The sequence below is a fragment of the Podarcis tiliguerta genome (genome assembly GCF_965153285.1).
Source record: "Podarcis tiliguerta genome assembly, chromosome: 10".
Taxonomy (NCBI): domain Eukaryota; kingdom Metazoa; phylum Chordata; class Lepidosauria; order Squamata; family Lacertidae; genus Podarcis; species Podarcis tiliguerta.
In genome coordinates this window covers 25314860-25337205 of record NC_139543.1, presented here as the reverse complement: position 1 = coordinate 25337205, position 22346 = coordinate 25314860, and the positions used below count along the sequence as shown (strand labels likewise).

Genomic DNA, 22346 nt, shown 5'->3' with positions numbered 1-22346 from the left:
AGAATGGATGCATTTGATCTTCTTGCAGTCCATGGGACTCTCAAGAATCTCCTCCAGCACCATAATTCAAAAGCATCAATTCTTCAGCAATCAGCCTTCTTGATGGTCCAGCTCTCACTTCCATACATCACTACTGGGAAAACCATGGCTTTAACTATACGGACCTTTGTTGGCAAGGTGATGTCTCTGCTTTTTAAGATGCTGCCAGTGAAAATAGGGACACCCTATTCCAACAAATATAAAAGTATAATAAAACATTAAACATTTTAAATCTTTCCTATACTGTACAGGGCTGCCTTCAGATGTCTTCTAAAGGTTGTGTAGTTACTTATATCCTTGGCTCGGCAGCGTTGCATAACTCTATACCCTCTAATACTTTTCCGATGAATAAAGAGACGTCCTAAGGAAAAGAAGGACATTTGGGATCTAAACTGAAACAGGGATGACTTCTGTAAATTCAGAAATGTCCCTGGAAAATACAGGTAGAGACATTTGGAGGATCTGCTCTACATTCAGAGAGTGCCCAAGCAGTGCATACTTTCCTTTGCCTGCAAAGGTGTGCCCAGGTTATCTGAAGTTGCAGCCTCACCAAGCTAATAACTCGCATTTCTTAGCAAAATATTCTGCCAGTGACCTGTTCTCTGAATACCTGATGCAATGTGACCCGGGAGGAAAAACAGCAGGCAGGCTTGTCCTTGCTTTTCAATCGATTTATCCAGCTTGGGCTTTGCATTTTCCCCTTCCCTCATGCAAATCTCCCTATCTTCTTTATTATTTCCATAACTCACTGTTTGAGTTATTAGAAATGATTAATATGCACAGGTAGAGGGGGTTGCTCTAGGCAATTATGATCTGTCAAAAGATGATGCCAGGCAGTATTTTAGCATAGTTTCCAAAAGGGAGTGAGAAAATAAAGAACAATTGTCAGGAAATCTTGGTGTTTTATGTGGGTTGTGTGTGTCCCCCCACCCCCGCTGTCTGTAGTTGAAAATGAGGAACCGTAATGTTGGAACTCTGACACTGGGAGGCCTCAATTACCATAAGAACTACTGATGCCTAAGGCTGGCACAGTAATCTAATAAGGTATTAAGAAGAACATGATTTTGACAAATTATATATTCTAGGGGTGTAAATAGGCATCACACTGTGTGCTGCGTTTCGTCTCCCGTGTCCCTGAATGAAAGGGTAAAATTGCCCTTGCTATGGGTCACACTCATCAATTTGCATTCCTTTTCTCAGTGCCGTAAGTTAGCAAAAGTGCTCCGTCTGGAACCATTTTTGGACAGCTGGCAAGCACAGTCTATGGAGAGGCCCCCTGCCTGTCTGCTATAACTCCTGCCCATTTCAAGACAGAATGGGCAGCTAGTTGTACATCATCCAAAAGGATCGGCCTTGGCAGCTTCAGGTATCAACATATAAAGAGCCTGGCAGGGTTCTGAACCGAAAGTCACTCCGTTTAACAAGCCATTTGCTGGAAGCAGCAGGAGGCAGGTTATTTTCTGAGCAGGAAAGGAGGCCGTGAGTTCTTTAGTGCATTATCTCAACTGTTCTGGAGAATCTATTTAGGTTACAGGATGCAAAAAAATGAGAGCTGAGAAACCACTGGTGAAAACACAGATCAACTGTAATAGCAAGTCGCTGATTCTAAGCCTCTTCACATGGAAGTTAGTCCTATCAAAGCATACATATTAGGAAACACTTTTAGGAAATGCCAACCAGTCACATATTTACAGAGCATCTTAGCATCAAAATAGATATTGTTACAAAAATTGGGCACCGCCCCCAAACACTGCCGAGCTAAGGCAAGATTCCAGGGGGGTTCCAGGAATTCACCCAAGGTCTGTGTTCCTTTGAGAATCAAGGTATGGTGGAGGTTGTTATAGCTTTACGAAATGCGATCAATTCACATATTTACACCTGACTTTGGGTGAAAGGAGTCCAGATCTTACAGCGTGGTCATCTCAAGAGGGGGTTGTTTCCCACAGCAGTGCAGCCCTGGAGTCCAAGTCGTCTTTCCCAGCCTGCCTTCAGCCAGCCTACCCAAGATGGATCTCTGTCTCTCTCTCTCTCTCTCTCTCTCTCTCTCTCTCTCTCTCTCTCTCTCGTATACACACACACACACACACACACACACACACAAAACTTGGCAACCTTCTGTCTGCCCAGGCCGAAGGATTCCTCTTAGATGGGCAATCAACACCTTTTGTCATGTTAACACCTCTTTCCCAGGTGAGGCTCTGGCTTGGAAAGGAACCCTAGCCTGTATTTTTCCACTGCCCTGGAATCTTCCCATCAATACTCCAAATATTAACTAGATTCTGACATTCATTGATTTCTTGTGTTTAGCCTCCCTTTCATAACAATATGTTTCATGATTTAACATATCATAGGATGTATGCAAGCAACCATGCATGTTCTTTCTGTTCCGAGTAAGATATCATTTACTCATGTATGTTTTGTTATAGGAGAACTCAGTGCTTCCAGTTTAGCACCTAAGTAAAAATGCTATTCAATTAACAACCCCCCTCCCTTTGGGTTTAACATACTGTGTTAAGGGCTTTCCATATTTACTCAAGCTCCAAAAATGTCACAACACTTACAGCTATAAAGGGCTTAACAAGTACATTATTTAGTTAATGCTTGTATGATATGATACAGAGCCAATGTGGTGCAGTGGTTAAGAGTGGTAGACGTAATCTGGTGAACCAGGTTCACGTCTCCGCTCCTCCACATGCAGCTGCTGGGTGACCTTGGGCTAGTCACACTTCTCTGAATTCTCTCAGCCCCACTCACCTCACAGAGTGTTTGTTGTGGGGGAGGAAGGGAAAGGAGAATGTTAGCCGCTTTGAGACTCCTTCGGGTAGTGATAAAGCAGGGTATCAAATCCAAAACAGTACTTCTTCTCTTCTATCCTGTGGTTAGTTCCAGTTTCACCACTACCTTGGGTCTGGATGACTGTCAGTAGCAAAGTGAGTGACCAAAGTCCAGGTTTGGTATGTTCACTAGGATCAACATAGAGACAATCCCTGTGAAGTGGGATCAATTGGAAAATTGGAGCCCCGGGAAGAGGAATAAGGATCTTCTAACAACTCTCAGCACCCTTAACAAACTACAGCTCCCAGAATTATTTGGGAATAGCCATGATGGCTCAGAGTGGTATCATAGTGCTTTAAATGTGTGGCATGAATGTGGCCTCCACCACTTATTGAAAGGACCAATACATCTGCCCTTTGTTTCCTACTCTCTCTTCCATTTCCCTGCCTTTATTTTCTCTTTCTGTTCCCTGTAGACATGACTGTCCTATGGGCATTTCCTAATTCTTCTTATGGGCTTCATTCCAAGTCTGATCTCCACTGGATAAGCATGATCAGTTGCTGCAGTTAATGATACATGTAAATTACCATTAGCAGCTTTTAGAGTTGACGCTTGGGTGAGAACAACAGGGACCTCTCTGTTGAGCCACTCAGAATGCTACAAGGCATGTCCCCTGCATGCATTTTGAGTTTGAAATACATTCTTCAACAAGAGAAATCAGAAGCTTTATATGAAAAAAAATGAATTCTTGTAAACTCCTGCAATGGATCATGAGATACTAACACGAATGAGCAAGTAGTTCTCTGCAAAGACTAACTTGAACTGTATCCTATGTGCCCTTTATTATTCCTGAAGCTGGTAATACAACAAAACAGACTGATTTCTGTTAGGCATGCATTCAACCTTTTCAGCATAGTGTAAGAAAGAATATGGTGTCTGCAGTCCATGTCAAAGATGTAGAATCAGCATGAAATGAACACCAGCCCAGACATCTCTGCTGGTGCATGGAGACACTGGAAACACTTTCCAAAGGAGGATTTCTGTACTTCTTGCTCAGCTTCCATGTAGACATGCAGAGAGAAAATGTTCTTCTGTATTGCTACAAACCTCCATCTTAAAATGCAGTGCTCATTTTTAGACATTTAAAAACATATGGCTATTGCTCTAGCCCACAACCACATTGAAAGAGCAAGGAATGAGGTAGAATGTTTCTTGAAAGGATTGTTATCCTAGACACAACCATCCTTTCAAATTCACATTTCCCCCAATGTTTCATTGCAGTTCTCTAACCAAATAATGTGTACAAAAATCTACAAAGGAAGGTTCATAAAAATGCATATATTCGCATGAAAATATCACCCAAAAATGCATTGTATTAGGTAAATTTGCTTTTAAGAAATGGGTATATGAGCCAAAATTGCTCACAGTGTATATTAGGATAAGTTTGTAGAAAAATGCCAATGACTTTTCCAGAGAATACTTTTTTAAAAAAATTAAAAATTGCAAACTCATGTAGAACTGGGGTGAATTGAAAAGAAATTGGTGGGAAATTGAGAAACTCAGATTCACAGATTCTCTCATCCCCACCAGTCTGAGTGCATAACAATGAAATAACAGAGTAAGTAGAAGGAAGAAGTATTGGAAAGGAAACAGCATGACTAGACTTGAGGCAGAAAAGCTAGATTCTATCTATTGACACTATCTACTGTTGATATTCACATGAATATCAACTGCAGTCTGTAGATCCTCTTTTTATTTATTTATTTGAGACAATTTCAGTTGCTGCACTGCATGTTTGAAACAGTCCATGAACGTAGTTGAACCCCAAAGCAATTGAGTGTTGGTGTTTATAGGCACAGAAGGTTTTCTCTCAAGGGAAGGATAATATCAAATGATATGTTTTTGGCAAGATGACAACCACCAGCATCTGAAATGATAACATAAGAACAACAACATTAAAAATGACTTGGTACTTGTATGTTCCGTATATTCCACTATCTCTCTCTCCACCCGCCACACTGTCCCATCTATTAATGCTTCTAGTTTGCTATGGTGTCATGTTTCTCATATGTAGCTTAGAACTACCTATTCCAATGATAAATTATTAACTTTGATACAAGTTAATCCTTTCAATGTCACCTCTTGCTGCATTATTAGAAAATTCTGTCTTGTCAATTTCGAATCCAGGGGGTTGGTGGGGGGAAATAACCATAGATTTTGAGTAAAACTGCCATCAATGCAGAATATCCCAAGAGTAATTTCCATAGGAATAACAAAGTGTTTTTAATCTTCCTATCAATATTAGACTTCTTCAACTTATTCTTATCATTTTTATGCATATTCCCTCTTCCTGGGAGAATTTTTCTCCCTCCAATCTAGCTTTTTCATTTGATGGAATTATCATTCCTTCTGCACCTCCCCTGCTGTTTCATATCAGCACTAAATATTTGTTAAGTACAGTCAAATTAATGCATTTTTTAACCTGGCTTATGAAAAATGTTTGCTTATTCAGCAAATGGAGCTAAAGATGTAAATTATGAAATGATAAAGCATAAGGTTGCCACAACTTTAGGCCCCAATTCTGTACGGAGATAACTGCCACAAACTGCGGCTCAAGAATAAGGAACAATAAAACATGTTTATTACCTGTATAAAACACTCAGCATCACACAAGATGGAAGCCCAGCTGGTTGGTAATTTTTAGAGATCTCTGATTTTTGTTTCAGATGTTCCCAAAACAATGCATTAAAAATCGAGACATTTATAATTTGCTGGTCTATTTGCTTGAAATGCTGTCCCTGTGACCATTTACACTTCACACTGTCTCTCAATTCCCCTATTCACACACATAAATGCACACACATAAATACGCTTACTAATCAGAAAAATTATTCACATGCAAGTTCTCTCACATAACACTTGCGCCTCTTTTTATCAAATACCCTCTTTCACAATATTTGACAAAAAAAAGGAGATTGTTCCCTTTTCTGTTCAATCTTAACAGCACACATTCCCATCTGTAACTAGGCTTTATATACCGAGTTTTTAAAGTTCAGAGCGCCAATCATAAACATTTAATAACACCTTAACTAGAAAGTGTGTCAAAGCACAACAAACTAAAATGGTAGGTCTTATTGGCAAATATGTACAGAGGTTCCAAACACTTGTATTTTCCTTGGCCTGTATTTACAGTGGTTTTCTTTTCTTTTCTTTTGCTGAGTTTATCAGGGGGACAAGAGGGGTATAAATGAGCAAAGTTCATATATGTATTCAGTGCTTTAACTTGATATCTCAGCAACTTCTCTATAGCTATAGGAACTGCTGTACAATATTATTCAAAGATGCCTTTGGCATCTCATTTAGATAGATAGATGATAGATAGATAGATAGATAGATAGATAGATAGATAGATAGATAGATGATAGATAGATAGATAGATAGATAGATAGATAATCTGGTTGTAGATAATCTGCCCCTGAAAATCATCAGAACTCCCATTTCCAGGGTAAAGCAACCCCATCTGTTTTTACTGTGCCACATGCCATAGGTGGTTAATTTTATATGCCAAGTTTAGGACTTCAAAAACATTAGCTGGATCGAACAAAAAGATAGTTGAAACTATGAGCTCCATTAGGGACCTAGCTGGAGGCTTCATGTATATCTCCATGCCAGAAACCAAGCTCCCATGTAGCTGTCCTGTTGCTGCCTCAGACAGTTTGTGTGACATCTCCATCCTCTAAAGTTCCAAGATGAACAGATGGATATAAATCTCATAAACTCTTGTTGAGGCTAAAATTTAAAATATGCACCAAAAATGATAAACAAGCAAGCCATCTCCTTTGTATGCAAGTATATAAAGATGGATATTGTGATGATTTCCACAAATGGGGGGGACACACACACGCTTTCTCTCTCTGAGGACTCCAACACCCATAAATATCCAGCTATTTTCTCTGAATGTGTGAAAGGAACGCTGTTTCTCCTTCACTGTTTTATAGTTTTAAACACAGAAAGCTAAAAAGCATGCCGTGGTCACAATGCTTTATCAAGAGCAACTGAAAGGCAGAGCTGTTTGCATGTCAGTAAAGGATGCCGCGTGATTACAGCTGGCACGGTTGTAAATACTGCCAATAGACGTTTGCCCTAAGTTCGCATATGTAATGGAGCAGCATCATAGTTCATGAGGCCAGAGGAGAGACCTGAGAATGAATGCTCATAATACAGTTCTTGAGGCTAAGCATTAGTTTAGCTTTGTAATAGGCAGCTAGCTATGTTATACTGAGCCAGATCAGGAATTCATCTAGTTTAGTACTGTCTACGCTGATTGACAGCTGCTCTCCTGGGTCTCAGGTGCCAGTCTTTCCAAGCCCTGCTGCTTTCAACGTGAAATGCCTGGAATTGCACAAAGTGTGTACTCTATTACTGAGCTGTGGCCCTCCTTCTAAAAAGAAGATGCAAACACTATCATACTCCTCCAAATGCCAACTCTGAACCATGGAAAGAACTCAGGTTTCATGAGCTGTTAATTACCATAGGTCTAACCTCTGCTGATCGTAGGCTGGCAATGCTACCTTCAGTATAGGGCCAGGTGGTGATATTTCAGGTGGAGGGGATCAAAAGTGATTTAAGAATTGCAGCAATTCTTTTCAGATGATTGTGCTTGGATAAATTCTGGATTTTAAAAGCAAGCACCATATTGATTTGTTGCAGATTATTTATTAATACTTCATAATACCTGCATTTCCCCCCTTTTTTCATCTATGAGCAAAAATGACTGGAAACCCATGAAGCTCACTTGGGCTATGTTCACATTCGTGGCTTAAAACTAGAGCAAGGTCATTTCCCCCTGCTGTGTTCAAGTCCCATTTACACACCAAAGAGGAGGAAAGGATTACCTAATTTGCTTTCTCTGTGCCTGCAAGCCACTTATGTGGCGAGGCCCCGGGCCCCGTGGTTCCCTTAGATAATAAACACATGGACATGAATGTTTAGGTTCATGGGATAAAATAAGCCATAACTTTATTGGTTATAGATATGAGCAGTTTGGCTTAGGCATTGGGTGAAACTGGACTATATCCTGACTCCTGCCTGTCTGCAGGGAGTCTCATAAGGGTAACCCACCGGTAGGGGGAGCCCTATGATATACATCAAATCGGGGTACCCCCAGGGTCCCTGATGGGGTCGTGGCATGGCCCTAGCCCATGCCCAGGCTTTGGACAGAATCCACACCCCTGGATCCCTTTAACGGGATACCCTTAACAAGGGGGGGGGGGCAGGCGGAGGCAACAACCTCCCCTCCCATAAACAAGGCTTACCCAGTGCCTAACCTTACAAAGTTGTGACGATTGCTACAAGGTAGGTGAAAACCAAATAGCTGGTGCCAATTTGCCAAGTGGAAAAATTCCTACCTGGACCCAGCAATATGGTGGCCGACATTAGTCCATAGCAAGGCCGTTGTCAAGCAAGGCATAAAAAGAGGGTGGGTGGGCTGGAAGATCCAGCGCGAAGGCGGAAGAAGAAGCAGCAGCAGCAGGAGGAGGAGTTTGAATTTGATATCCCACTTTATCACTAACCTAAGGAGTCTCAAAGCGGCTAACAATCTCCTTTCCCTTCCTCCCCCACAACAAACACTCTGTGAGGTGAGTGGGGCTGAGAGACTTCAGAGAAGTGTGACTAGCCCAAGGTCACCCAGCAGCTGCATGTGGAGGAGTGGAGATGCGAACCCGGTTCCCCAGATTACGAATCTACCGCTCTTAACCACTACACCACACTGGTCGCCCCCCAGCCGCGCTGCCATTTAAACAGCATTATTATTATTATTATTATTATTATTATTATTATTATGGAGTTTTGATGCAGTAAAAAAAAAGTAAAATGCTACATGGGGACATAGGAGCAGTGTTTCACCAATACAGCAGCATAAAAACGATTCAAAATTAAGCGATAAAAAAGACAAGGTAATAAATCATTACGAATGTAAAACGTAGGATGTGTCCATCTACATTATCAAAACCTTTCCTTAATGTTAAAAACCATGACTGTAGATCCACCCATTAACTACTACAAGAAATGGCCCTCCATGACTTTTTAAAATTAAAACATGCAACAGTCAATCTATACCCTTCATCCATACAGATAATTAGGGTGTCAATATTTCGGGTGTTATACAGATACCAGGGAGATAATTTATATATACAGTAGAATGCTGCCTCATCCTTTGTCTTATTCAACAAAGAAAAGTAAAAAGTATGGCTTCCTTAAATTAGTCCCACCCCTCTCTTCAGAGTATGCTTTTTCACATTCTAGACCTCCTGCACATAATACTTCTCTTCACTGTCAGTTTCAGGCCTTTCTCCTTTCTCAACCTGTGACTACCATCACAGGATATTTGTGTCACCTGCTTGGCTTCAGCTGATTTGAAATACAAAATAGAGAGTAAGAAACTTAAAGCTGAGATGACACAAAGGCAGAGCAGAGAATGTACTGAGGTAAATGTGAAGCATAATTGATTTAATTCACACAGAAATGAAAATGTATGTTTATTAATGAAGGTTTAAAATGTGAATGCCTAAATATTTATCGGTGAAAAGGTTTAACATGGAGCTTTTCTATGGGGCTATATTAAAGCAGAGGACTCTGAGCTCTTGCTGAGATAATGATTAATTTACTGATTGTTGTTCTCTGGTAACATGTGAGTGTTGTAACCTTAGATGATGAAGGTATTGGGTTGCAAGTATCTATTTTGAAGGGAGTTGCCATTGAGTCTTTGTCTCCCAAACTTCATGGACTGAAGATGTAAATGAAGCTCTCCTGAAGGGAGAGTAAGGCAATGAAGGCTGGAATGCAGGCTGTGGAGAGAGAGCTTTGCTTATAGGTCTGTTTGGATTATTTCATATTTTCTAAGATGCTGAGCCTGTGCTGGACAGCACAAGACATAGTATGGATATTTTTGATGCACATTAGCTGTTTTAATTCTGTGAGAAAGTTAGTTCAGCCAGTAAAAGTTTGAATAATATTTTTATGGGTCTGGACAATTCTTCAGTTGCAAAAGGAGTCAGTTTCCATGCATGGTGCAATATTAATAACAGTAAATGCATATGGGAACTTCAAGATAACTTGAACCTGTCCAAGTACAGTGAACTCACCTAGCAAGGAGAAATATGCTAATGCGAGAGAAGCTGAAAGCTTCTGTGTGCATTCTTAAAAAAAAGAAAGTTTCTTTCTTTCTGATTTCACAAGTCTATGGACAAAAATGGATCAAAGGACTGCCTTACACAAAATACATTGCCCTGTGAACCTTACATTGAAGGCTGGTGTCTCAAGTACATTAAAAAATATATGCAGTCAGTGGCAAAATGCTAGTCCCAGCTAATTCTTTTGTGATATCTGTAAAGGCAGCGTTGAGGGGGGTCAGATACGATTTTCTAGATGTCTGATTTTATATGGAGATGACTATCATCATACATCCCCTTTTGTATTTCTTTATCTGCCCCGTCCAGTTATGATGTGATGGCTGGATGAATAAGATGTCATTGATTTCTTGCTAATCTCACTTGCTCCTCAAAATTGTATCACTTCCATTTTGACATTTCTTCAGAGTATGCACACATTCTGTGCTTCTTCAATTCACTACTACATATTACTATCCTTTTGGTAGCTTTGCTATTACTTTCCTGTCCTGGGATGATCATTTATCATGTCTATTTACCGGCTTTTAAATTCCAAGAGAGTTGGTTTTATGCAGTTTTTAATTTCCAGATGTGGATCTGTATTAGCATGTTTGCCTGTTTTAATTGCCAGACATTCTTAGCCAATATCAGCCACAAGCTGCATGGTCAGTGGTTGGGATTTATGGGAGTTCAGTAGCATCACACTGGGTATCCATGATCTTGGCTAATATAGAAAAGTGGTCAACAATTTATACAATTGCAGTGGATAAAATGGCTGCCACAGCAGGATTAGGGATTTGGCAAGGTGTCTTAGAAGCCTTGCTGAGTACATTGTGATTTGCTCAAGCCAGACACGAACTGTGTTTGTTCTAGTCAGTGCTTCAAGACATGCCCAAAAGAGTAGGTATACATCGTCTTGCTTAGTCACATCTGAATGTTTTCATGATTTATGCCTGTGGTGCATAGAGACTTTTCAAGGCCTGACTCAAAGTAAGTAAAGGTAAAGGGACCCCTGACTGTTAGGTCCAGTCGTGGCCGACTCTGGGGTTGTGGCACTCATCTCTCTTTATTGGCCGAGGGAGCCGACGTACAGCTTCCGGGTCATGTGGCCAGCATGACTAAGCCGCTTCTTGTGAACCAGAGCAGCGCACAGAAACGTCTTTTACCTTCCCGCTGGAGCAGCACCTATTTATCTACTTGCACTTTGAGGTGCTTTCAAACTGCTAGGTTGGCAGGAGCTGGGACTGAGCAATGGGAGCTCACCCCGTCACAGGGATTCAAACCGCCGACCTTCTGATCAGCAAGTCCTAGGCTCTGTGGTTTAACCCACAGCGCCACCCGCGTCCTTTCCTGGAGTAGCACAGTCCAAATGAGAAATCTTTGTCAGAGGTGCCAAAGTTTTCTCCTGTCAGCAAAGGATGGGACAAGTGCTGGAAACATAACAGCAGGGATGCAAAACATCTATGTTCATTTTTTTCTCATATTATGTTCCTGATCAGTTTCCCCCAATAAAGTATTATCGGTTTCCTATCTCTCTGGCCTCCATCTGCATTATTCAAATGACTCTGCTAACAAGTTCATTTTAACTTGAAGAAGGGGCATGGTTTTTGTCCCAGGAGCTGTCCCTTAGGGCCAAATACCTGGAAGGCATCTTTTTCCAAACAGGGATGAAGATGCTGTGATGATGCCACAAACTGGGGGAGGGCGTTTTTGACTCCAAATAGAGCAGGCAATGCTGTCATTGCTACATCAGTTTCAAGAGAAAGGACATTGTTATGATTCTGCATAACAGGATGCCAGCATTCGTGACATGGGCTATTTCTGAACAGATTTTGATGCGACCCCTTTTCAGATTATTGAGCATGTGGCATTTCTAAAAATGTTCAGCTAGATTGTAAAAATGAAAATTACAGCAGTCAAGGTGTGGCCATTTTGGCATTTCCTAGAGGAACATAGAACCCAAATAAACATAGCTCAGATAAACTAAGCATGTTAAAAAACAAAGCATACTAATTCTGCTTGTGGTGTTTGTCTGTCAAAAATTCTACACCGCCAATATTCAGGAAAAACGCTGTCTATTTATTTATTTGTCACCTGATAGCTTCTAGGCAACTTACATTCAGGGTAAAAAAGTTAAAAACATAATGTCCATCAATAATGAACAAGGAAAAAACAACAAGCCCAGAATATCAAATGATAATTAAAAACTACCACGATGGGAGAAAACACACCTATTTGAGTTTTTAATGAACCACTTGCTAAGCATTCAAGACTCTTCAGAACAAAGTGCGGTGGGGGGAGGAAAGCTGGAACCCAGATAGGATGGCAAGAAGGCAACCAAACCAAGTGACAGATCGCAATCCCAGTGAATCAAACAATATGTAAATGGAGATAATCAAGAAGGATAACAGGAATGTGTGATCAAAGCGAAACACTCCCACCTATGCTCTTATACGAGTACATTAGCGCCATGCAACTGCAATAAAAGAGCCCAACAAATGTAACTTAGAATCAAAGAATATGACACCAAAGGAAAGCATGCATAATGAAGTCAGAAATCAGCTTGAAGTGCAATGACTAAGGCACCAATAATTACAAATTTCCAAAATCCAAGGACTTATGAAAATATATTGAGATAAACAATAAGCAATATTTTATTAAGCACGTTTAATGAGATGCATTTGGGTACATAGCAAGCACAGGACAAATATAATTTAGTTAGCTATGAAATAACATGGAGGGTTATATTTAGCATGAACCATATATGTATGTTACAAACAATAAACCACTAAAACCGTCTGAGCTCTTCTGATTACCAAACAATGACAAAAAGGGCTACCTTTCTAATAATATACTCGTCCTCTCCCTTCATACGCAATTATAACACCCATCCATTTACCAAGTACAGTAAATGCTTGAGAAGTAGAAGCATAGAAACTTTCCTAACTCCACCTTAATATTTACAATAAAACACATCCTGACAAAGAGATTCTTTGCATCCTCAGTCACAAGGGCACATTGTTCCAATGAGTCCAGATAGATCAAGCCTCCATTGGTGCTCCTGGCAGAGAATTGCAGCATGCCAGTCTAAAACCGTGGTTGATGCTCAAAGCAGCTGCCTAGTAAAACAAAGCTCGGAGTGCCATAACTGGCCTCTGAGTTTTTCTACTTCCCCAGCCCCAAAACCAATGAAGTAGAGCTGGACTAGGAAACTTGGTGGGCTAAGAAGATGCACAAACAGACACAACAAAAAGTATTTTAGTACCCTAAAATGTAACAGACATCAAAGAAAGGGAATCAGTGGAGTTGGTGGGTTGTAGGGAATATGCAGTCACAAAATTAAAAGACACCTGCTTCTTGGGAGAAAAGTGATGACAAACCTAGACAGCACCTTAAAAAGCAGAGACATCACCTTGCTGACAAAGGTCCATATAGTTAAAGCTATGGTTTTCCCAGTAGTGATGTATGCAAGCGAGAGCTAGACCATAAAGAAGGCTGATCGCCGAAGAATTGATGCTTTTGAATGATGGTGCTGAAGGAGACGCTTGAGAGTCCCATGGACTGCAAGAAGATCAAACCTATCCATTCTGAAGGAAATCAGCCCTGAGCGCTCACTGGAAGGACAGATCGTGTAGCTGAGGCTCCAATACTTTGGCCACCTCATGCGAAGAGAAGACGCCCTGGAAAAGACCCTGATGCTGGAAAAGATTGAGGGCACAAGGAGAAGGGGACGACAGAGGACAAGATGGTTGGACAGTGTTCTCGAAGCTACAAACATGAGTCTGACCAAACTGCGGGAGGCAGTGGAAGACAGGAATGCCTGGCGTGCTCTGGTCCATGGGGTCACGAAGAGTCGGACACAACTAAAGGACTAAACAACAACAAAATACATTTAAGATAGGATCTAGTTAATATGATGTGGAAATGCAATGGTTGAACTGGAAAGTCCCAGTGAAAAAAAATAGATCTCTGGTACTCTTGCTGTGATTCCTTTAAGGAGGCTTTCAAGGGACGCCTTGGAAGAAATGTGCTGCCGGAAGGCTTACTAATGTATAGCACACCAATGTAATTTATTAACTAACAGAGGATGTTTACAGTAAATCAATTAGCAGTGAATGGGAAACTGACACCTTTGCTTAAAACCACAGTGAGAGTGAGAAATGGATGTAATTTGGCACCTGACCCATCTCTCCTTAGAAGCAGTAATGACAAAGGCATTAGAGTCAATGAATGCTGAAGTTAATAGAAGTCAGTGGTTTGTAATTTAAGCCATGCAGATGATATAGGATTAATGGTCAAGCCTAGTCTACAGCTGCAAGACCTTCACAAGTAAGTGCAAACTATAAATTTGGACTTGGAATAAATATATAAAGCTGACTAACCAGACTAATGGATGCGGGTGGCACTGTGGGTTAAACCACAGAGCCTAGGGCTTGCTGATCAGAAGGTCGGCAGTTCAAATCCCCGCAACGGGGATTTGCCCACCTAACAGTTCAAAAGGCACGTCAAAGTGCAAGTAGATAAATAGGTACTGCTCCGGCGGGAAGGTAAACGGACTTTCCGTGCACTGCTCTGGTTCGCCTGAAGCGGCTCAGTCATGCAGGCCACATGACGCTGGCTCCCTCGGCCAATAAAGCGAGATAAGCGCCGCAACCCCAGTCGGCCATGACTGGACCTAATGGTCAGGGGCCCCTTTACCTTTACCTTAACCAGACTCTGCCTATGGATACTCCTCAGTAGCTGGCAGAATAGCTCAGTGGTAGATAGAGCATTGTATTCAGAAGACCATCTCCTCAGATAGCGCTGGGAATGCCTCCTGTGCAAAACCCTGGAGACCTGCTGTCGACCAGTGTAGACAAAACTAGCTGGCTTGACCAGTGGTCTGACTTAGTACAGTATTATTCCAAACAGAAAACACTGTATTGCATACTTAGTACAGTATTATTCAGTATACAGTATTATTCCAAACAGTATACAGTATTATTCCAAACAGAAAACACTGTATTGCATACCCTCCAACATTTCTCAGATGAAAATAAGGACATTCTATTCTACGTCACTATCCTGGTCAAGGAACAACACAAAACTGCAGTATTTTAAGCTTAGAAATTTTTGAATTTATGTATTGCATATAGGGAAGCCTGGGGGGGGGGGGGGAGAGAGAAAACCCCAAATCAATAAATACAACTAACCCACTCTCTCTCTGTGTGTCTGGAGACTATGTGGTGCCTATATGATTTTCAATAGTAAATAAATATCACAAAATCACAAAAATGGGGACTACCTATCCAGGCATTTGGATAGATAAAGCGTGTTCTCCAATAAATGAGAGCACGTGTTGCGGTGTGGGCCACCGGGCCAGGCCTCTTGTTGCCAGGCTGGTTAATAGTTATTGCCTGGCATCTGTGATTGGATAACCGGGTTGCTGGGGCAAATTGTACGTTGCAAATTGAGTGGGTGGGACCATAGTCTTTAAATATTGGTGCACTCTGGTTTCTCTTTCTCTTTGCAGAGTGCATCGGATCACCCGCCCACCCGCCCTCTTTTCCGGTTGACCTTGCTTTGCCTGTCATGGGGGTCGTCTGCCTTGGCGCAGGGGCCTAGTAGGAATTTTGCCATTTGGTGATTGGCTGTGCCATTTGGTTTTTGCCTACTACTCTGCAATTCGTCACAACTTGTAAGGTTGCGGTTAGGCATTGGTTATAATATGCTGGTGGTGGAGGGGGCTGAACAGGCGGTGCCTGCCCCTCCTATTGCGATGAAGGGAATTCTGTTAAAGGAATCCTGGGGCTTGCCATGATTTCGTCCAATCCCTGTTATGGGACCAGGGCCGCCCAATCCATGTTATGGGAATCCCTGTTATGGGACCAGGGCCGCCCAATCCCTGTTATGGGAATCCCTGTTATGGGACCAGGGCCGCCCAATCCCTGTTATGGGAATCCTTGTTATAGGACGGGGCAGGCAAGCTTTCGGGGAGCTGCTGGGGAGAGCGGCGTGGGTCCGACGCTTAGCTCAGGTGACCCCCCAGTTTGACTTTCTCTTCTACTGGCTACCGATCGGACCTTGGGATGCCAGTTCTGTCCCAGGTGGGGGGACAGATAGTCATAACCAATGTCTAAACAACCACTCACTGATTTTGTATTTTAATAAAGTTGTGGCCAAAATAGTGCCCAAAAACCAAAACTAAATTACGTGTTATGTGTGAAGTTATTTGAGGGGTGGCCTGGGGACCTACACGCGCAACTATTTTTCACATCCATTCCTTTGCTTTTGCTGGCCAAAAAATGATGTGAGCTACCTTTATTTGTTTATTGTTGTTGTTGTTATGTAGAAATGTAATAAATGTAAAATTGGGGAACAGAGCTATGTGAATTGCAAATTGAAGATTTAAGAATGAGCAGGATTATTCTTAATCATTGCCAGTAGAACTCTTCGTGTTGCTGGACCCTGAAAGGCCAAGATTTGTAAAAATTATTATTATTATTATTATTATTATTATTATTATTTATTAATTAAGCAAACTGGTGTATGAACTTGGCTGCCTCACTCAAGTGCTTCTCCAGCAATACAATATTTAAACTAGGAAAGACAAGACAAAGCAGGGGGAGGTGGTGGAATAGAGAGCAAACAAATAGCAATGTGAAATTCTGCACATATTGGCTTTCAGCTGAGACAGACTTGTAAATCTCCTTCTGACATACCTGGAATCGTTGCCACATGAACTGGAGTCTGGGATGCAGCTGTGGCAATGTGTAGGCTCTGTACCAGATGGGGACTTGGCTAAGGGCTTTATATCTCACCACCACTTGGCAGGTACACTTGCATCTCTGAGGTCACTATGCCCAAACCATTGATTCTGGAGAAGTGCTGGAACAGTCTCGTGGACATCAGAGGAGCTTTGAAACAATTCCAAATTGTTATGCTTTCCGAAGTAGAAAGTCTTAAAAAAAATAAAAGGTGCTAAGAGTGAAATAAAGCATGCCGTATGAAAGGCACATTTTCTGCACTGCTGAATGTCGCATTCCTGTGTAGATTTTATACGGGGTCTCTTGGACAATTGCCATAAAAGGTCAGAAGATGGAAATAGACTATCATCTTATCTGCACACAACACAGGGCAATATTCTCTTAACCACTAGGATGAAAGACAGCACCCTGAGATAGTTGGCTGTTGATTGGCTTACAAAGGAGTTGTCCTCACATATGGTAAATTTAAATTACCACTTAGCAAATGGTAGTCTGCATCCTGCCAGGAAGTCAATAAAGGATGGCTTACTCCCAGTGATTCTTGATATAAATGAGGTATCTGATATTTGAACCTTTAAAATACTGCATTAAAAGAAATTTCCTGGTTTCTTGAGTTCTCTGGAGTAAAGTTTTTTTTTTAATGGCCTTGATAATATTTCCACATATCATTGTATCATAGTTATTTATCTGAACATGGCTTTCACTCACACAGTATGATTTATGATGCAAAAAAATGTAGTTTACAGTGGTTCTCCAGTACATGGATTTCAGTGGTTCTGCCGTCACCCTTGGCCATTGACTGATGAGAATTGGGGTCCAACATCTGCAAAACCTCGGGTTCCTCACCCTGCTTTGCACACAGTGCACTCCACTGAAGTTAATGGGGTTACACAGTGTATAGAATTGTGTTGTTAATGCGCTGAATACTCAGTCCAGTGCCTCAGGCAAAATTCAACTGTTACTTTAATTCATTTTTTATCATTTAAAATAATAATAATTCTTGAAACTAGATGTGGTATAGTTTTACAGTTTAATCATTTTATTACTTACAAAAAGGATTTTAAAAGCAATTCAATCCAAAATGGAATACATTTGACTGAAAAGAAAAACAGAGCCAGATGAATAACTGAAACCCTCTATAAAGGAAATTAGGGGCTGTTACTGATAACTGGATGAGATTTATAAGCTGGGAGGAAACTATCAGGAGGGGGAGAAAGATAAATAATCCTCAGGTGGAACCATTAAGTAAAGATCAATTGTGACAATTGCAGAACAGCTTCCCAAAGCCCTGGCGCTATATTGCCTTTCTCCATATTAATTAAAGATAGTCAACAATTACAGCATTCAGTTGTTTGAAAAGAATCTTTATACTTCCATTTCTGCAAATACGGCTGCTCTGAATTATATTACATTTGGGGTTTTCTTTCTTTCTTGTCCCCCCCCCCCTTAAACATCAGTTACATTGGGAACTTTCTTTGCACAAAATCAGGCGGCTCCCTCTGATTCTGAATTGTCTTCTCCACCTCCCCAGGGATACCTGCCATGAACATTGTTCCCAAGGGGCTATCTCCAGAGATGCCTTTTTGGTTCAGGCAGCGGCAGAGATGAGAAAGGGATGGGAAACTTTCCACCCTTGAACTTCCTTCTACTCATTTAAGGTAAGACCCAGACCAATGTGATTTGCCTCCTATATTCCCAACCTGCCCTCTTCTCTCTGAAACTGAGAGCCATTCACTTATCTTCAGATCTAAAGCAAAGTTCTTAAATTAGAGCACTCGCATGTAAAACAGATTTCATCTCTTTGGTATCAGTGGGAATAAGCCATTTAAAATGCCTTCCCACACGCTGAGTCTCAGGAACACATCTATTGCTGCTGTAAGGTGCATTGCCATTGACATTAGATGCTGAGGAGGTTCTGTTTGCATCAATTAATCTGTTGCCTCATTTACATCTTGGAAGTCATTCAACAAGCAATGAGCATGCATGTGAAAACTGGCTCTGAGGGGTCACTGGTTTCAAAGCCTTCAACAGTTTCTGAACGTACCATGCCTGCATAGAGAAACGCTGGCCTGATCTTCATATGCCAAAGAGTCTATAAGTCTAGAAATGGGTGCCTATGACTTGCAGTTTTACTACACATGTGTGCGACCCTTTCATACCTTTAGGCTTATGCCAAAAGGTCAAAAGATAGAGCTAGCAGGGCATGCTATGTTGGAGAGGATGCCAGCAGTGCATCCCCTCCACAAGAGGGTTTGGTTGCCTGCAGGATCAAAGGGGAGAGGTGGTCATTGAGATGATGTCTGGCTCCAATTCCCAGCAGCCCTAGCTAGCATTGCCAATGGTCAAGGATGATGGGAGTTAACAGTCCAACAGCTTATGAAGGGGAACAGATTCCCCACCCATGATGCATAGAGTTGCTATAATATTCTAATTAGAAGCGGAAAATTTGTATTTTGTGGTCTTGACACAGCAACCAATAGACCCTACCATTTGCTAACAGATCAAGTCTTAGGTTCAAGGTAGAAGAAATTCAGTCTTAGACTATTGTTGCTGCAAAGATTATAGCTAGAGAAGCCAGAGTGTACATCTTTAAAAGCCTCAATAACAGATTTCCAAATCTTGAAATGCAAAAATGCAACCCTTTTCCTTTCCTGTCTGCCTGTCGTTTTTTTGGGTTTTTTTGAACAATCAAGTTAAACCTCTTATGAGCTGAAATCCCTTTCATAAAGCATTAGATGTTTGCTCTGAAGTTTGGATTAATGTGATTGTTACCATATTGTTTTTTTAAAAATCATTTGCATTCTTATTTTTATCCCCAAATGCTTCCTTGCACATTTCAGCATCTCACGTGGATGATATATTTACTATGTTTGGCAGATGTTAAAATGTTTGTTATGGTCTGATGCAGATTAGCAGGTTTCATTTTACTGTCATGTTCCTTTTCTACGTTGGAATACAACAGTTTTTATTTTCCATTACAAGAAAAAGTCAATCATACCAGGAAGAAGTTTCCCCACATCATGCATAAATTTCCATATAGCACTTAGAAATGAATTTTAATGCATATGTTATTTCCATTTCATGTTCCATTTAAGAGCATGGAAACTATAATCACAGAGTTGTCTTGATTAATTTTTACTGAAATACGTATAAATTGTCATAAATACCAATTTGTACTTTGTTGTGCATTCTAATGCATCCCCCCCAGCTCCATTTGCATCAGTAAATATTTCCTGCCTTTAAAAGCCTGTCTTCTGTATAAGTGAAAAAAAGAAATTTCACTCATCCAAGTGCTTTCATGTATTGCCTTCTGCTCTGCTCATGGAAGAAAACAACGGGAGACACTTGCATTCATTATAATAGAGGGCAGTGACTAAACAGCACTGGCTAATAGTTGGATGTTACAGCCTTTCTATGTCCTGTATGTATCCCTCTTAAAATTAAACTTTCTGAAGGCTGAATAAGTGCTAACCAGGGATGACTGGTGCTCACTGGGACTGGTAGGGTGTAAGCCTGGGAGACCAGCCAAGCCTACCTCACATGAGGATTAAATGAGGAGGGCAAGGAACATGTATGCTAGCTTGACCTCCTTGGAGGAAAAAGGGGAGATCTAAAGGCAGTAAATAAATCAAGCAATGGGGAAATAGTACCTGCCATAGAACATAGTCAGGCACCTGTTTACCTGAATGTTGGCTCTCTGTATGATCACCTTGGCTCAGAAGTCTCCATTTTGCCCAGAAAGAATCTAGAATAGGGAATGCAGAGGTGGTGCCTGTTGGATGTTGTGTGCTACAACTTCCATCATCCCTGACCATTGGTCATGCTGTCAGGTCTGATGGGAGTTCTAGCAAATAAGAACAGAATGCTTTTGTGGTTCCTATGGACTGCTGGTGCTTGAAATGGAAAATGGATCCCTCCATGCTTGTGTGGGAAGCCTTGAATTCACAAATGCATGGTCTCCTCCATCTCCCGAGTCAATATATAGGAGTTAGGTTCAACGTATGTGCTGGAAGTTTGTGCATGTGCTCACAACTGGGGACCAGTCACAGAAAGGCTTCTGTTTACGTTGTAGCAGAATATAGTAGGAATTTCACTTCAGACCTTTGTGCTCCATACACAAGTGTCGTAAGAGGAGCTGGACATGGGGAGCAAGGCTGGTGTACATGCCCAACCCACCTCCCCACTTTAAGTCAAAATGTGTTCATTCAGATGCCTGCCTAGGGCTTAAAATGATGCTGTATTCCTATTAATTGGCTATTCAAACCCCTGAGGTCTTGAGTGCCCTCTTGAATACCGCAATATACAGTACACAATTAGAATCAAACACATGCCTCCACCTTTGTCAATAAGGACAATCACCTTTCTTTTGTTCACCTTTAAAGCATCCTTCCCCAAACCACTCTCCATAGATGGTGCGTGGTTTCGATGCCCATTTAGCACGCGTGATTTAGCTCAGTTGTATACAATGACACGTTTGAATACTAAGATCTGATCACAATAATGGGCTCTCTCTCTCTCTCACACACACACACACACACACACACAAAATTCATTGAAGGACATACCTTTTTTCTGGCACATAATCTTAAAAATGCTCATTACCTAAATGCTGGCCACTCATGCCAGTGTAGCCAGGTATAGACATAGTGTAGATTTTTTGAATTATCATTTATTTCTGAGAAGATCCTGACCCTGTGTTGGACAGCACAAGACATTGTAGAGATGTTTTAGATGCATCGTTTGATGCTTTTGTTACGTTTTCAAGAGTCCTGCAAGTAAAGTTTGAATAATATTTTAATGTGTCTGGACAAAGTTTTATTTCCAAAAGGAGGTAGTTCTTCTGTATCCAGTTGCTTCAAACTGCAGGATATTAATATCTGCAATAGATACTGTGTGATGAACTTCTGCAGCTGTATTGTGATAGTTCACAGGCGGCACTTGCAGTGTATGGTCTTGCTTTAAATGGAAGGGTGAACAGGATAGCCATTTTGTGCGTTCCAGTGTGATAATTCTCTGACTGAATAGTTCCAAGTTACATTTCACAAATTAGCAGTAATTCCAGATTATTCTTATTTTTTACTAAGGCTGAAAAAAGGAAATGGAAGCCAATTATACCTCATTGGCGGGTGTTCCTGTATGAAAAGCCATGGTTGTTGTGCTTACACTAAATGTTTAAATGTACATCTGAAAATGTATCCTACAATGTGGAGCAAAATCCACATCAAGTCTAAGGAGATATTCTAATTCCAAGGGGTGAAGGGGAGAAACACATTACCAATTTAGTTGCTACTATTCTGAGCCCTGGAGGCTTAATGTATTCCACCGTAATGGTGCATTTTCACTATATTAGTTAAGATTGGCAGCACTTTCATCATGTTCTCCTTATTATCCGAAGGTGGCAGATTTTGTGTATCATAACATTGCCATAAAAATATGCTTTTGGCTCCAAACTGAATAAGGATTGCCCTTAGAGCATAATAATTTTATAAAATTACAGGTGAAGGTAGTCCACTGGTTTCAAGTAATTTCCATGCAAAAATATGAATGGCTTTGGTGCATTTTGGGATCATTTCCTCCAAATATATATGGGAACATAGGCAACAGACAAAGAAGGAGT

General features: G+C 41.1%; 1 long non-coding RNA gene across 1 annotated transcript in view; it reads left to right on the top strand.

Annotated features, from left to right (window-relative positions):
* The window catches only part of LOC310658287, a 116300-nt gene that overhangs the window by 57533 nt on the left and 36421 nt on the right, over positions 1-22346 (top strand). Inside the window, exon 4 of the long non-coding RNA XR_014502184.1 lies at positions 18261-18387. This is a non-coding gene — a long non-coding RNA (uncharacterized lncRNA). The remainder of the gene's footprint in view (positions 1-18260; positions 18388-22346) is intronic.